This window comes from Acomys russatus, chromosome X (assembly GCF_903995435.1).
Source record: "Acomys russatus chromosome X, mAcoRus1.1, whole genome shotgun sequence".
NCBI classification, from domain to species: Eukaryota; Metazoa; Chordata; class Mammalia; order Rodentia; family Muridae; genus Acomys; species Acomys russatus.
The window spans coordinates 106,184,845-106,202,082 of record NC_067169.1 but is presented as its reverse complement, the minus strand read 5'-3'; the positions used below and the strand labels follow the sequence as shown (position 1 = coordinate 106,202,082).

At 42.3% G+C, this 17,238-nt stretch overlaps 1 protein-coding gene across 1 annotated transcript in view; it reads left to right on the top strand.

Moving 5' to 3' along the window:
- The window catches only part of Gpc3 (glypican 3), a 352,553-nt gene that overhangs the window by 236,408 nt on the left and 98,907 nt on the right, over positions 1-17,238 (top strand). The gene's annotated exons all lie outside the window — the stretch shown is intronic.

Below are 17,238 nucleotides of genomic sequence, written 5' to 3'. Positions count from 1 at the left end.
AACCAATCGTCATATCTGAAGATCAATTAAATTCCCGTCCTTCATTGATTTCATTGAGAAAAAACCCTCCAGAAAACATATCTACCAACATTTATTATGGTCCAAATGTTACATATTAGTTGCAGCTCTCAGAGAATTTGCTAGTTTTGAAACTCATGCAGAACTACATATTCTGGGATATTTCACAAAGTATAAGGCATATGATGAGCTTTTTTTTTTTTTTTTGCCTTTGGTTATTTTCATCTTTTCACTGTGTGGACTATTATTCCTTCTATCTGAGACAATAATATTCATGCTATCTGCTCTCAGTTATCGAGAGTTATCTATTCATTAAACACCATGCTAAGTAATTTGTATATATTAACTCTCTTTCCTTGCAACAATCCTATGGAATGAATACTGAAGATGAAGAAAAGAAGGGAACTAGTAGTACCATTTCCCCCAAACAAGTTTGCTGAAATGTTTGCTCATTTGAGGACTTTTAGTATAATCTAGATTAACTGCCATGTCAATGTTTATGAAGAATTTGTTCATCACTGACCCAAAAAGAATATATCCATGTATTCAGCAAACACTTATTGAATACTTTGTTAAGTGCTAGGCATGTTGAGTTGAACTAAACAGACAAATAGCCTGGCCCTGTCCTCATGGAGTTGAGTTCTAGCATGCTAATGGTTCTTCATCTCCATTATGCTGCAAAGAGTGCTAGCTTGGAATTACAGGGTAAGGTCTACAGGGTAGAATGCTTAGGAGCCTACAACTTGTTTTTAAAGATGTGCAATTTTTGTAAGCATAGCAAAAAGGAGAGTATAAAAGAGATTTGAAATGTAATTGAGTCTTTCCACTGACTGGTTGCTTAACTTATGGAAAGCAACTTAATCTCTCTAGACCAGCGGTTCTCAACCTGTGGGTCATGACCACTTTAGGGGACACATATCAGATATCCTACAAATCATATATTTATGATATGATTCAACACAGTAGCAAAATTACAGTTATGACATGGCAATGAAATAACTTTATGATTGGGAGTCACCACAATATGGTCACAGCATTAGGAATGTTGAGACCCACTGGCTCTTTGTGTTTTTCTTTCTTTGTTCAGTCCTTCATACCCCCTCTCCCTCCTCCTCTGGGAGCTCCTCCTAAGTCCCTCTTCCCCTCCCAAGTCTTAACTTCTTCTTTGATCATTCAATCTATTGATTGAGATTTCTTAATTTTTATTTTATGTGCATGAATGCTTTGCCCTTGTGAATGTTTGTGTGCCATATATGTTCCTGATGCCTCTAGAGGCCAGAAGAGGGAGTCAGGTCTCCTGAAATTGGACTTAGAGACTCTTGGGAACTGCCATGTGAGTGCTGGGAACTGAAGCTATGTCTTATGAAAGAGTAGCGAGTTCTTTTAACCACTGAGCCATCTCTCCAGCCCCTTCTTCTTCAATTATTATTGTTATATAGATAGGAGATAGATAGATAGATAGATATTGATATACTATATGTTAATCTGATCTGGTGCAACAAGGAAGCCTATGTTCCTAGATACTCTAGAAGTTGAAGCAGAAGTTTCAAGACTTGCCTGAGTTACAGAGCTACTACATGTTAGGTAAAAAGCCAGATGATAGGGATGCAGGTAAAAGACAAATTCATGTTACCTCCTTTGAAGAACTTAGATTCCAGTGGGCTCTGACTCTAGGGCATAAGATGGTGACTAAAATCCATTAATAATATAGTACACTGGACATAGGAATATTCTGGAGTCAAATGAACTTGTGTTTGTATCTTAGTTCTGTGTGTTGCTTGGGAGAGCCACTTAACACAGAAAGCTTCCAGGTCCTTTTCTGTAAGGGAAGGACATTTTTTTAAAATGGCAAGGGAGTCACTTCTCCTGCCTTCGTTTTATTTATTTATTACATACACAGCGTTCTGCCTGCACACCAGAAGAGGGCACCAGATCTCATTACAGATGGTTGTGAGCCATGATGTGGTTGCCAGGAATTGAACTCAGGACCTCTGGAAGAGCAGAAAGTGCTCTTAATCTCTGAGCCATCTCTCCAGCCTGGGGAGGACATTTTAAATGATTACTTTGACCCTTAAGTAAGGTCAGAGTTGTAAAGCTCTTAGAAGACTGGCATGTACGGGAAGCTCCATTCATGTCACATCTCTTTCTGTTTTCCTTTCCCTTCTAACTCTTTTCTTCACAATACAAGATAAATTACATGCTCCCAAACAGTTTGTTTCTCATCTAAGTGATTTTACTGACATGAGATGCAAGAATGAGATTGCGTGCCACCCTAGATGATGGACTGAACTTGCATGGAGATAGACTCCCGTGGGGAAAATGTGAATGAGAGTGGAGGGATTAATGGCCCCACCTAGCATCCCCACGCTGGAGAAATGATGTATGTTTGCCGTCCTGAATGGTCAAGAGTACTAAACAGAATCACGAAAATGCACTTTACTTTAATTGTCAGGAAAAAGACAATTGGTATTGGCTTTATAAAAAGCTTATATTCTCAGAGGAAGGATAGCAGGCTACCAAGAAGAGACTTGCTACCCTATGAGCATATACAGGGGGAAGAGGTCCCCCTCAAGCACAGTCATAGGGGAGGGGAGTAGGGGGAAAATGGGAGGGAAGGAGGAATGGGAGGATACAAGGGATGGGATAACAAATGAGATGTAATATGAATAAATTAATAAGATATATTAAAAATAAAAAATAAATGTTTTGAAGCAAAAAATAAAAAGCTTATATTTTCACACACACACACACACACACACACACACAATTGTACTACTTAGAAAGCTTCTGCAAATCAAATATAGCTCTTATATTACCTTGATGAGCAAACAACCTAGTGACTTGTCCCACTGCTCATGAAAAAAAAAAAACAAATTCTTGAATATTGAAGTAACATATATGCTAACGATGCTCTCATATTAAAACAGACATTTGAATTTACAATATATTTAATAATATGCTCATTCATTTGGTTTACTCTAATATTTGAGCACCTCCTATACATCAAGCCTTTGTATTGTTTTCTTCATTAATTTAATTGTTAAAGTGCATATATTTGCACCAGATATATCTTTTAATGCTTCAAGAAAATAATCAGAACGTCTAGTTTTAGCTTATTCAAAACAGTACTTTTCCAGGCCAAGGTCTTTGAACAAGCAGAATATTTTATTGAGTTCTGCTCATACTAATGACTTCATAGATGGTAGATATTTATGGAGGATGCTGCTTTGGAACCAAGAAAATAAAGAGAAAATTCCATAGTTTTCATTTCAAGCTTTAGGTTAGGTTTCTGAACATTTCATTAGCTTCTTTGTTACTTGTGTCTTGTTTGTATTTTGAATGTTGAATGAATAGTGTGATACACATCCTGATGCATTGGAAATGAGTGTGAAAATTAGTCCAGCACACTTTTGTAGGGTTAGCCTGTTTTTTAGATGGGGGGTCTCACTGGGTTCTGCTACCCAGCCTGGACTTGACTTCACAGAGACGCTCCTGCTCCTTCCTCTGAGTGATGACGTTAAAGCCTCAAGCCACCCACCCTGGCCGCTTTAAGAAGCGTGTTAACTGAAAAAATTGCAGTGCAGGGGTAAGAACCAGATCCTCATGTGTGTTAGGCAAACAGTTTACTACTGAGTTAAAACACCATGCTCTTATTAGTTAAAGATCTTGAGTTTTCTTTCTTTTAATGCCTTAATGTATCAGACAAGAGAATAAAATAAACACTGTAATGTGGAAGAAAGTTACTCTAAATTCTTATTTTTACATCTAAAGTATTTAGTTTTTGAGAAAACTTTTGTTGTTACATGCTATCCAGGAACAAAAGATTAAAAAGAAGAAGAAGAATGGTGGGAGGGAGAGAGGGAGGGAGAAATAACATATTTGCAGAGTAAGGCTACTATAACCAAGAAGTAACTCCTCTTTGGTTAGTAACCTCAGGTTATAATTAACCTGTACTTGTATTAGTGACCTAATACAATGATGAGACTGGGGAATAGTGCCAAACTCCATTAAAAAAAAACTCCTCAGCAACGTACACTTAATGATATAAAGTTTTATAGCCCGAAGACATGTGTGCCCTCTATTCATGTCATTTGTAAAGATTAGCTTTACCCTCATGTCTCATCTGCAGTAAAAATATCTTTCACTGAGTTACTTATTTAATTTAGTCTTCAGGAGCAGTCTCCACTTCATAGTATCGAATGGGCTTTCTTTGTAGGTTAGCATTATATTCCTTGGAAAACATTTTACTTGTAGACAGTAAAACTCATGAAAATCAAAACTCCTGACAGAGAATGAGACTTAGGCATTAGAGATACTTGATCCAAAGAAAAATATAGAGGACCATGGAAATCCTGGGTAGTGTCTCTGCTGGGCAGCCAGTGCTCCTGGTACTCAGGCTGGCACACCTCTCCACTGCGAAACAATTAAGGGAGCCATTTTCTGTGCAAATAAGGGCAATTTCAATTCCTTCCTGTTTTTATCTCCTGAATGCAATCAACTGAAGTGATGTTTTCACAGATCTCAGTCTCAGTGAGTGCCACTTACACCTATCATTTGTTCCTCTCTTCTCCCCACTCTCACCCCATTTTAGCTTTAGATAGCATGAGATTTCAGGATTAAATGGAGAAGCCCTCAAATTAACAACCTTGGACCAGTTGAGCCACTGACAATTGCAGAAAGCAAAAACTCTTCCGGCTTCTACCTTTTTGAGACAGAATTTCAATTAAGGAGTCACAACGACTAAGGGAAAAATTAACAACCCCACCAAATTAACACTGGGATTAACAATAGGTAACTATGGGGTTTGATGGCACTGTCCCTAATACCTTGATAATACCTACATAAAAAGCAAACATCTTAGTGAATAGACTCTCAAACACCAAACCGTCAAGTCAAGGGTCTGAATAATTGACTGATACCCTCATGCTTTTGCTGGGTAGTTTGTACTAGGTAAGCCCAGTTTTACCGCTTAATTGCTTTGACTTTTATGTATTTTAAGAGGGGCCTACAATATGGACTTACAACTTGAGAGTCCACAGTAGAAGAAGAGAACCAACTCCTAAAAGTACCTCCCTAACCTCACATGTGTGCCCACACTCAGAAAGCTGAAATTTTAGCCTCCTCGTTGCCCAACATCATCTCCATGTTTTGTTGTAGGCATTCCTTCCTGAACCTTCTCTTCTCAGCCCTGGGTGTAAAATCAGTTTGCCTCACTGACAGTTAGCATCCCTTCTAGAAACACGGGAGGGAGACGTCCAATAATGTGGAAATAGCCACTTTAATTTGTGGATGGTGCCTTGGTTCACTTTGATTCTGCCCTAGTAGCTGATCCTGTTGCTCCTTTGTGACATAGCTGGCCTGGGTGGACCTCAGTCCAGGTGTCAGGTTGAGGAATGAGCTTTTATGGCTGACAGTTTGTTACTTTTTTCTATGGAAAATCTGTATTCACCTAGCGCCTGGAATGGCTTGGACTCTCACTTGGGGCATCTCACAATATAGAGCAAAGTCCTTGAGATGTGCAGAGGGCTAATTACAGTGAAGGTGCCTCTTCTCTGTGCTTGGAAATCTTACTTTGCATTTCAGCTAAGAAATTATATACACACACATGCACTATGAATTCTCTTTCCGATTGCCAGTGGTCAGCCAAACCTTCTTGTGTTTATGATGCCTTGCCAAGCTGTTTTCTGAGAACTGGAAAAGCAGAAGTGGAGAGCTGCAGAAAAACTCCTTTAGTTGTCAAAGACTTGTGTTGTGTTCTTGTCTTGAAGCCTTATAGGGGTTTAAAAAAAAAGGAGTAAGGCGACATTGTCAGTTTTTGGAGTTTATTTTAGTGTGTGTGTGTGTGTGTGTGTGTGTGTCTGTGTCTGTGTCTGTGTCTGTGTCATATGCACATGAGTGTGTAGTTGAACATAGCCATGGTTATGCATGAGGAGGTCAGCGATGTTGGGCAGCTTCCTCTGTTGCTTTCTACCTTATTGCGTTAAGACAGGGGTCTCTCTCTGAACCACAAGCTTGCCATTTCACTCAGGCTGGCTGACCACTGAACCCATACAACTCAGCTGTCTCTTCTCTAATGCTGGGTTTCACAGGCATACATATCCACTCCTGGATTTTTATGTGGGTGCTGGACTCAAGGTCAAAGTTTTATGCTTTGCAGAACAAGCACACTTACCTACTGAGCCATCTCCCCAGCCCTGACCTTTTTTATATTCTTCTCTGCTAGATTACAGGGCTAAACTGTGGCACATCAACAAGTATGAATGAATGGGAGAAACTTTAACATCCAGTTCCTGGCAAATAATGCAAAATCGTTTTCAAAAATAGGTTAATAAAATAGTTTATTTTCTTCCGTGATCTAGGGAAGGCTGGGGAGAACACTTATTCCTATGTGTATTCTCTCTCTCTCTCTCTCTCTCTCTCTCTCTCTCTCTCTCTCTCTCTCTCTCTCTCTCTCTCTCTCTCTCTCTCACACACACACACACACACACACACACACACCTTCATCATTCCATCTGTATGAGAACAGGCCAGTGGAAGGGAGCAGATACTATACATGGCTCCCACGCTCTTGGTTTTGTTTTGTTTTTTTTTAATAGACTGTTTATTTTTTAATGTTTGGGGTTATTTTTAGGTTTATAGTGTGGCTTTTGTCCAAAGAACTCAAGGCAGTATGCATGCTGTTTTAAATATAGGACTGCCAATGAAAGCAGCAATGTGGGAACCCTGGGGTGTAAATAACTGGAAGAGCGAGCAATTGCCTAGCATGCGTGAGAACCTGAGTTCCATCCCCTGTGCCCAAAAAAGGAACAACAGAGAAGCAAACCTATGTGACAGGCTATAGAGCCAAGAGGAAAGACCAGAGAAAAGAAAATGCTGGAAGATATAAACGGCATTAAGTGGCTTGAGTTAGGTCTTTAAGCCATTTGGTCAGAGCTCCCTCAGTAGCAAGTTATCCTAAGAACACACTGCAGCTGAGACTTGGTCAGAAGCCCATCATGATGCTTTGTGGTTTAGAAATGGAGACGCATCCCTTAAGCTCTCTGGTTCTGTCTTTTCATCACTACTTCATCCTTTTCTTCCTGTTCTTCAGGATGCTATTTATGAAAGGCTGAGCAAACACGGCTTTTTAATTTCGTTTATTGCTAGCCCTTGCCACAGTTGTTAGTCTCCCCCAAACATCCTTGGATTTCATTCATGAATTCTCCAGGAAGCAGAAGCAGGACACCCCATTCATTCCAACATGATAAACTACTATGTACATCCTAGAAGGGAAGCATTGTTTTTCCAGCTGTTTGCTAGTGTGGTAGTTTATGTTTGACTTCATCCTAGATAGCTAAGACTGTTTGTGGAAAAGCTTTGAAAGATGAATGCATAACACAGAAAATTACTTAATTCACTTTGGCATGAAATATTATTGATGGCTGCTAAGGATTTTTTTTTTTAAATCCTGGTAGAACAAGACGGATATGTTTGGAGTGTACCTATGTGTAATGATCCATCTTGGGATTTATATTGCTATATTTTTCATCTTAAGATTTATCTTAAAAATAGTCCTCAGTGACAGCTATTTATCAGGATCTACTCCATGACAATGTAGTGATATTTATCCCTTAAGATTATTTTATGATGCCAAATGCAGTAAGTAGCTTTACCTTCAAAATTGAATAAGAAAAAAAAAGATTCATCCTGTTGACTGATGGTTTGATACCGTTTGCCTCCCTCAGAATGGATGCATTTGGTCAGGTGTCACATTCTAAATTTTGGCATGAGATATCTTCATTCAGTGTATGGCTATGCCTTAGACCACCTGTTGAAGGCAGCATGGCTTATTGATTCACAATGCACAGTTCCCTAGACTCAGATCATTTTGTTATACAGAGAGCATTTGGGGGTATTCTAGGTAGCCCCCATATCATATATGTGTCCTCAACAAATAAATATCACTTCTTCAGCAAGATTGAAAGAGAAGAGTCCTCCCTCACCATCACTGCACCTGGAAAGGTGAAGTGACAGAGCCATAAAGGGAAATAATTACTTTTAAATACATCATTAAAATCACATACACAAGCATCTATATCTCTCAAGTGTCTTTGCTGCCTTCAAAGGGCAAAGTAGAGACTTTATAGGTTATAGACTGGTTTCACTGATGCTCTCCATGCTCCCAATATTATGATTACGTCTTGTTTTGAAAGAGATCTTCAAGGTTATAAGTGGTCGCTGCAGTGTGCAGGTTGTTGAATCTCAAGCAACAAGACTGTCACTGGTACAAGGCTGAGGGTTCTAGTAATAAGGACCTGAGAGGTTAGAAAATGTGACCCAGGTAAGGGAGGTACATTGAGGAGAGTACAGTCTTTAGAATGATCCAGATAGAGCTCTTGACCCTCATTCAGACAAGAACCGTATGCTGGGCTAGGGCATGTAACACCAAATTCTACCAGCTTTACTTGAAAGATAGGATGTTGATACCTACTGGCCAGTTTAAAGGAGTCTTCTGGCACATAGGCACAGCTGTTGACACCAGCCTTGCCATTTATAGCATAGTTGAGAAGACCAGATAAATGTCTCAAACAAGACAAAGTTTATGTGCCATCCTCTCCTAGAAAGGTAAACTGCATTTGGTGGTTTTGCTTGTTCTGAGTTTTAATCCTTATGAGTTTTAGGAAATCAGACTTTGGAGTGGGATGGCTGACCCAGCTGACTTGTATCTTTTGGGATCCACTTAGTGTAAAAGGATGAAATAATGGAGCTGTTTGCTTTTTAGGACACTTAAACTAACTTCCGTTGGGCTTTCCAAAGAATTCCTAGAATGTCTTCAGTGGTGTCAGCTTTTCAGATGGCTGCAGCATGTCTGGGCCATATACATTCTGGTAGCTAATACACAAATTAGAGTTTGCCATGATTTTAAATCTGCCCTTCAGAAAGCCTGTAAATTAAGTGGAGAACTGATTCAGTCTTAGGTACTGCAGCAGACTTCTCACCTTTCCTGATAAGGCAGATAGTTTCCTTTATTGATAATGTACGACCTCATCAGAATCCTTTTGGCTTTTACAAATGGCAATGCTTGGGAAAATCTACTCTAATTACATTGACACAGTAGGGTTACTTCTGTTAGTCAACCACTGAACATCAAAGAAAATGGAACCTTTGGACTTGGAGTGTTACGGGCACGAAGAAGTATTTTAAGGAAGCCCCCTCCCCGTTTTTTTAGGAGCCTCCTAGCAATGGGCTGGCTATTAGATCCTGCTTGCCTGTTGCAATGGCTGTGGTTGTGGTTCTGAGGTTGTAGTGGAAGGGGCTGGCAGGTACCATATTTTACTATTATTGACCCTGCTTCTTGCCCTAGAGAACAAATCTTTGGTGGCTTCTTTAAAAAAAAAAAAAAGAACTTTCCGATGATTTTTGTTGATATAAATACAGTAAAACAGTTGATAATTAACAACAAGATCAAAACAAATAAAACAGAAACCCAGAGATAGATTTTAAAGGTGGATGCTATCATGAAGCCGGACTATTGAGGCATACAATTTTGGAGTCAGCATGTCTAGGGTTGAACTTCTATTCTGTACATCTTAGCATTTTTCCTCTTCAAGGCTAACTTCCCTGTTTGAAAAAAAAAAAGGGAGTGAATTCTTCACTTAAGATATTCCTAATAAGCTTTAGTGACAGTTAAATGCAAAGTACAGTGCCTACAACACAGTAGGCCCTCAAAATGGTAATTATTCCTGCTGTTAATGCAGTTTGTTAAGACATCTTTTGAGTTCAGGGGTGTAGCTCAGGGACAGATCAAGTATTTGCCTAGCATGGGGAAGATCCTGGATTCTTTCCTCACCACAGAAAAAGCAAACACATCTATAAAAAGGGCCCCTGTAGATATTTACTAGACAGCTCCCCCAATGACCCATTTCTCCGGGACAGCATGACCTGCCTCCACTCCTTTTTTTATCTTTGTGCTCCTGCAAAACATGAAAAATCCCTGTCCTTGGTCTGTGTGATAGTCTTCAGCCAGCTTAGAAACCAGAAAAGCGCTAGTTGCCAGCTCACTGTGATTGCTTAAGGTTCTTGATATCTTCCTGTCACCCTAATCTTGACCTTTGTGGGGGATCAGTCATGACATCTCGGCTTTTCAAACCACAGGATTTTACTCTCTTACATGAGGCTGCCTTCGAACCTTGGGTTTGCCTCCTCCACAGTGTGATTTCATCTGGGTGAAGGGAAATGCATTGCCATTTGCAGCTCAGGAATCAGAGGGGCTTACCGTTTACTCTCTAATCTTTGTGAGCCACATGATGAGGTGGAACTTGTTTTTTATGTCACAAATGGACTCTTCTATTTTTTTTTCTTAGTTTTGTTTTGAGGCAGGGTCTTCCATCACCCAGGCTGACCTCCAGCCTACCATGTAGCCGAGGATGACACTGGAAGTGTGATTCTCCTGCCTCTGCCTCCAGTGTGCTAGGATTGCGGTGTGTGTGCTACTATAGGTCCTTTATGTTGTACCGGGGATGGATCACACGGCTTCCTGCATTACTAAGCAAGCGCTCTACCTTCAGCCTTCTTCTTGTTTTTGAGAGCTTCATCATCTCTCTCTCTCCTTGCTTCAGTTCTGGGAAACAGAGAGCTTGGACTGGTCACTGTTGACAGGAGCCAGACTAATGATGCGCTGCCATTTGAGATAGAAGAGCAGCAGCTTGGGGTTAGAGTGGCAGATGCTGGGCCATGCTCCGCAAATATACACACTGAGATGTTACTTTCCGAATTCTATTATGGAAAACTAAGACAAGGACTGCCCTAGAAGGGGTTAAAATTTAAAATTTGTTGGGCTGGCCTACCACTATTATCCTGACCTCAGTGTCTCCTCTTCTGATAACCCTGAATCTTCTTGTCCCATGCCTTAGTATCCAAGCATCTCACGTTCCTTCTAACATATTTCCAGTTCCTTCCACAGAGAACTTTTGCATGCCTGTGTCTAATTTCTCACTACCTTCTTAAAGATAAGTGTCGTGTGTCTAGTGTGGACTCTAGGTGTGTATTTACTGAATTCAAAGGGTGAAGCAACACACAGACTTTTGTGCATAACAGGACTAGGTCAAGTCCCCTTGGGAACATTATGCACCTTGAGCAGGTCACGTGAACGTTCCCCTTTTCTCGTTTCCTTCCTCAGAGAAAAGGTAGAGGTAACTCATCCTCTGCTTGCCAGAAGGAGTCGTTGTGAGCCTCCAGTAGGAACATGTGCATGAAATGGCTTTGGAAGTTGAAAGCCCCTTTCGTATACTAGATTTTAATTCAGAAAAGTAGGTTAGATATAGGGAAAGTGTTACCCTGAATAAATGGAGCTGCACCCTAGGTGATGAACAGCCTCCTAGGCAGCGCTCTCTGTGCATGTCTCCAGACGTTTGTTTCTCGAAGCAAGTTCACCTGGCCCCACAAATTCTATTTTTAAACAAGTCAGCCCATGGTGTTGAATAAAGCACTTGGCCTTGAATTAGGAGTTACTTTGAGAGACAGGAGGCATCGGTTTGAATTAACAAAAAAAAAGTCTGAGTGAGATCATTTTAGAGAAAAAGCACGTATGCCACTTTCGGACACGTGTAATAACAGTGCTGGGGACTGAACTTTAAGTGCACATGAGATAATGGAATAAATAAGGAAGGATCATTGGTAATGAGGCTATTGTTGTGTTACTGTCCTGCTAGAGACCATTCTTCTCAGGATGATTATCATACCCCTGGGAAGCCTATCTATTTAAGATACTCTTCTCCCTTTCTTCATAGATGCAAAGACTTTCCCATTTTTAAAAATCCTTCTCCATGCATACGGATAGCCCAGCTTTTCCTACTGCCAGTGCATAGCATCTAGCAGCAATCCACTGTGCTTGGGTTATTTAAATATAAAAATAATAAAACTAATTTTGGGGCCAAATTTGATCCCTCGGCACTGCTGAGTTGAATGTGGTAACACACAGCTGTGTTTTCAGCACTGGGGAGGCAGGACCAGGAAGGTCAGAAGTCTGGTGTCATCTTTGGCTCCAGAGCAAGTTTGAGGCTACCTTGGCCTATGTGAGACCCTGCCTCGAGACAAAAAAAAAAAAACAAAACAAAAACAAAAACAAAAACAAAAACAAAAGCAAAATTCACCTTGAACAACAAATCTCTCTTGTCTCAACAGTGGTAAGTTTGCCAGTCTAGCTCACCTGAGCCTTTCCAGTTTTTACATAGGCGATTCCAAGTCTCACGAATCCCCTATGTTTGGGGACAAATTGCCAATAGCTGCTCACCTCTGAGCCCCTATGTCTCTGGCATCTACTAAATATGCAAAGAAAGATGCCGTTTCAACGGGGGGTTTGCTTTGGAAGGAGTGAGGGAAACTTCAGCTTCCTCATTCTGTTGGTTTATCAGTTTCCCCCTTTAACTCCTGTGACCTCCTGCTGCCTGAAGTGGCCCAAGCACTGCTGTCTGTGCCCGTGCATCCAATGCAGCTTTGACAGTTTGCAAAGCAAGACTCACCCGGTGGGCGGTGGGCGTGGTTAAGGGTAGGAATGGCTACTTTTGCTAGCATGGTTGCGCCTGCCAGGTATGGTGCTAGGCCCTCTGCGGGCATTCATTCTCACAACAGCCTTTGCAGTGGACTCTATCACTTACCCTCATCTTCCCATTTTTACTGAGAAGACAAAGTACATGTTACCAGAGGCTACTGTACTAATAAAGCAGATGAAAGTCAAAGCCAGCCCGCCCATGCCTTTATCCACTATACTGCTTTGACTGACAGACACTTGGCTCCTCTTTGAAGTTCAAAATGTGTCTGCCTTCTTTTTCTCAATCGAGTCTTTCACTTAAGTTTGTTGTCGTTGCTAGCCTACCATACCTAGAATGAATGCTCTAAATCTAGTTCTTTCTTTGTTCCTCACTCCACCCTCAGGTCCAAATAAGGGCAATAGGCCTTTCTAATCTCTCTAGTCATGTCTCTTTCTCTCGTCTCCCTGTAAAAGTGAGAGGAGCTCTTTGTCCTAAAGCTATTCCAGTGCCTAGCTAGAGAGTGCCCTTTGCTTGCCTCGGAGGCTATCCCTGTGTTCAACCTCTTCTAGACACAAGCCTTTCTTTTTTTAAAAAAATATTTTATTTAATTTTAACTTATGTGCATTGGTGTGAGGGTGTCAGATCTTGGCGTTGCAGACAGTTGTGAGCTGCCATGTGGGTGCTGGGAATTGAACCCGGGTCCTTTGGAAGAGCAGGCAATGCTCTTAATGGCTGAGCCATCTTTCCAGCCCCTTTCTTTTCTTCCTTTACTTCTTTGTCCGTTTGTATCATGAGATGGAGTCTAGGCTGGTTTGAACTCCCTATGTAGCTAAGGATGACCTTAAACTCCTGATTCTCCTGAATCTACCACCCAAGTGCTGGGACTGCAGGTGTGCACTACCACACCCAGCTCCCAAGGCTTTCCAGAGAAAAGCACTGAATCCTTATGGAGCGTTGGAGCCTGTGGGAAAGAGACTCCTTCAACCCTAGGCTAAGAATCCTGTTTGCATCTTAGCTCCAGGGTGAGCTGTATCATCTTAGAAAAGTCATTTGCCCTTTTTATTTATAAAGTGAACAGATATGACAAAACCACTTCTAAAGCTCTATCAAGCTGTGATATTCTAAGGTGAGGGTATTTGGGAGGAAAGTGGGAATTTAAAAGGAAGAATGCCATGCCTTGAACTGAATGACTTTGAATTTCCCCTTCCATCCCTGATGGCTTCCCAAATAGTGTACAGCGGAGGCATTCAAACAGAGCCCCAAGGTACAATCACTCTCATTAGGATAGCATTGAGTTCTTCATTTCTGCCTTCTTGCAGCTAACAGGTCAACAGGCGGGCCAGCTGTCTGAGATGTTGTCAGAATCATTTTCAGGTTCTGATCCCGGAGAGTTTGGGGTGAGGTTCACGTAATTAAATCTTAAAGAAAGCATCTCCCTTGGAGCACCACACAGCTCTGGCAAGGCTTCTGACCGAAAGAAATGGGAATTCAGTGGCTGTTGCTCTGAATAATACTTGACACAATTACCCAGAATGAAAATTAGACGCCCTCTAGCCACGGAGATAGATCAGTGACTGGAGAGATACATCTACAGAGGTGCCAAGGCCTGAAGGACAGGTAAGAGCTGAGGAATACAAAGCGGCCTAGCAACCAGAGGGAAGAAGACAATTTTTACTCTTTCTAAGAACCTCTAGGCTAGAGAGCTTGGGTAGTTTTTGACCCAATTGTCCTTGTGTGAATTGCCGCTGCAAGCTTTTATTAAGTATTTATGTGGCGGCTTATATTTTACCAAGTACTTTACAGTCACTTTTATTTGGCTTGGTAAAGTTTTCCTGCACTCCCATCTGCTTTATGCTCAGGAGAGTCGTTTGGTTGCTGTTTGCTTAGCACCTCTATTGCCTACAGCCTCACACAATGGGTGGCTTGTTCTAGGGGCAGAGCAGGTGCAAACTGCTCGGGTCACCTGAGCAACTTGGGCAGTCGGAGTGGGTCAGATTCACAGTGGAGCTCACATCCCCTTCTCCCTGTAGTTGATTGACTCCTGAGTAGGAAGTGGCAGCACAGGGCCCAGGCATTGCGAAGGGTGCTGCTAGTCCGCTCTGGAGCTGCTGGTGGAGGCAAGCTCTTTGTCTGGACTGGTTATCGCCTCTGTCTATGCTCAATGCTGCACTCTTCCAGCAGCCGAAGACTCGCTGAGTGGTCTTTCTTCCTGCTGCTTTGGAACCCAGGGGGCAGCCTCAGCTCAGAGGTTGAGAAACTGAAGACCGTGGAAGGGGCAGCTCCGCTGTGCATGGTAATCTTCAGTGTTCTGGGCCCTGGTTTCCACTGACCTACCTTACCTTTTGCTAGCACCTTCCCCAACTTGTGGGGCACACTCTGCCGGTCTCCTAGATGCTTTGTCTCTCAGTAGTTCACAGAGTACACACTAAAATTTCAAAAAATCCCAAATGCTCCAGGATCAGGAATGGTGGTACAACTGGGAAATTCCCCAGCTGACCTCATGTGATGGGTCGCGTGGTACCTCCAGGTGGTTTTAATTATACGGCTAAGGAATATAGGAAACAGGAAGACATTTCACGTTTCCATGTGAGTCTCATCTATAGGATATCTCATTACATACAAGGCAGTACCCTACAACCAGGGGGTGTGAGGAGGGAATCCAAATACTTCCAGCCCTGAGCGTTTGGGACAAGAGATCCTCCACTTGTAATAAGTAGAGGTGCGCTCTCCTTCACATGTTGACAGTGGAAGTCCCAGCACCTGTGTGTAAGATTTAGTTCTCAACCAGAAGACATGATCACGAGGTCAGGCGGCAATGGGAGGTTTGTACTATTCAGAAAAAAAAAAAAAAGGTTGTGATACAAATGAACTCTGCTAGCAGGTGTGTATCTTAAGTGGGCGCAGTTTGGAAGCCCAGTGGCTAGTCTGAAGGGATGGACCACGGGCTGGAAGGAGTGAGGTGTGGCCTGTGAGAATCCGTCTCTAGCTAACCGCACCAAGTGGTATGCGGCACATCACCTGAGTGGTGACATTTAGTGGGGCATAGAAAAGTAACTGCCATTTAGGCAGCAAGTGACATCTCTAAAGTAAAGTGACCTGGTGAGTGGACTAGATGGCGGTGACAGCAGAAGTTCAGTGTACGTCAGGTGACTGCAGTCTCAGTCAGTGTCTGAGGGCAGATCCAGCAAGACTGAATGAGAAGAGCTAGGCAAGGCTAAGTTCATTAATACCTTATGAACTGAGCTTTGTGGGGGGAGACCCTCCACCATACGTCAGCCCCGTAGACAGCGAGTGAGGCCCTAGTGTATGCCAGGAACCAGCAGTTCCAGAGACGAAGGCAAATAAAGGAAACGGGACAGAGTTCAGGTCATATAGCCCAGGAAAATATGAAACATTGCTAGGCAAGAGGAAGTCGAGCCTGAATACCTGCGGCTCACGCCAAGAGCATGAAAGAATGGCTTTGAAGAACCAGGCTAATTCCAAAGCCTGGGGCTTGCCAAGTGAGTCAGCTAAGCTAATACCTGTGGTTGCTCTGTTTCCTCTGGCCCAAGCCCCGAGGGGGTGGGGGAGAGAGACACACTAACCCTGCAGGTGAAAGGTTTTGAGGCCAGCTGATGACTGACTACCACTAATGGAACAGAAGCTTCGCCCCCAGGTGATAGTAGGAATGTTTCTCTTAAGGGTTTCAGCAGCACTCATTGCTATGGGGTCAGTCTGCCCTTTGCTCCAGACCTCTAGCAATTCATTTTGACATTCAAAACATGATAACGTTCAAAGCTCTTGGAGTCCTAGCCAACAGGTTCTTCCTTGACAGGCCCTGTCCTTAGGCATCAGCATTCAAGTGCAAAGACAGACAAAGAAGTGTTACGTGTTCTTGTTCCTTCATCATATGTTCTGGCCCCTATACAATTCCCACCCCAGCCTTAACATACACTTTACCTAGAACCAGACTGAAGCCAACTGAAGCCCTTGGGTTTCTCTCAGTTTGGGTGTGAGGGACATGAACTTTTTTCCTAACTATTGTTCTTGAGGTTAATTTGGGCTCTCTCAGGAAGTTCTTTGCCAACAACATTTGTTGAAGGCCCTACGATGTGGCAGGCACTGTGTTTAGTACTTCACACAACAAGAGCTCTCATATAGAATGTTCTGTATTCTAGGCACAATTGTAAGCACACAGCCTATGTAATCTCAATTTAATAGCATTTGTCGGGTCCACTAGTCTCCCAGACATGCTGGTAGCATTATTCCTACCTGTTTGGAGTGGCTCCAGTTTTACTTTTATTTGGAGATTGAGCCATGCATGCTATCCAAGTGCCTTACCTAAGCCATATCCCCAGCCCGCTTTTTACTTTTTTTTTTTTTTTTAAAGGCATGATGTCACTAAGTTGCCCAGGCTGGTATTTAATTCACTCCGAATTCCAGACAGGCTTTGAACTTACAGTTTCCCTGCCTCAGCCATCAGAGTATCCAAGATTTCAGGCCTATATCGCCAAGCCCAGCTTAAACCAATTTTTGAATCTCTATCTTTGTGAGCCCAGTTCCCTTTCTACCACATGACCTGCCCCCCCCTTTTTTTTTAATGTGTGAGGGGTGTAGGTCAACTGCTATGGTGCTTGCTGAGCATGTGCCAAGTCCTTGGCTCAGTGCCAGGACTGTGTAGACCGATTGTAGCCAGTGCATACCTGTAATGCCAGCACCTGGGAGGCAGGTT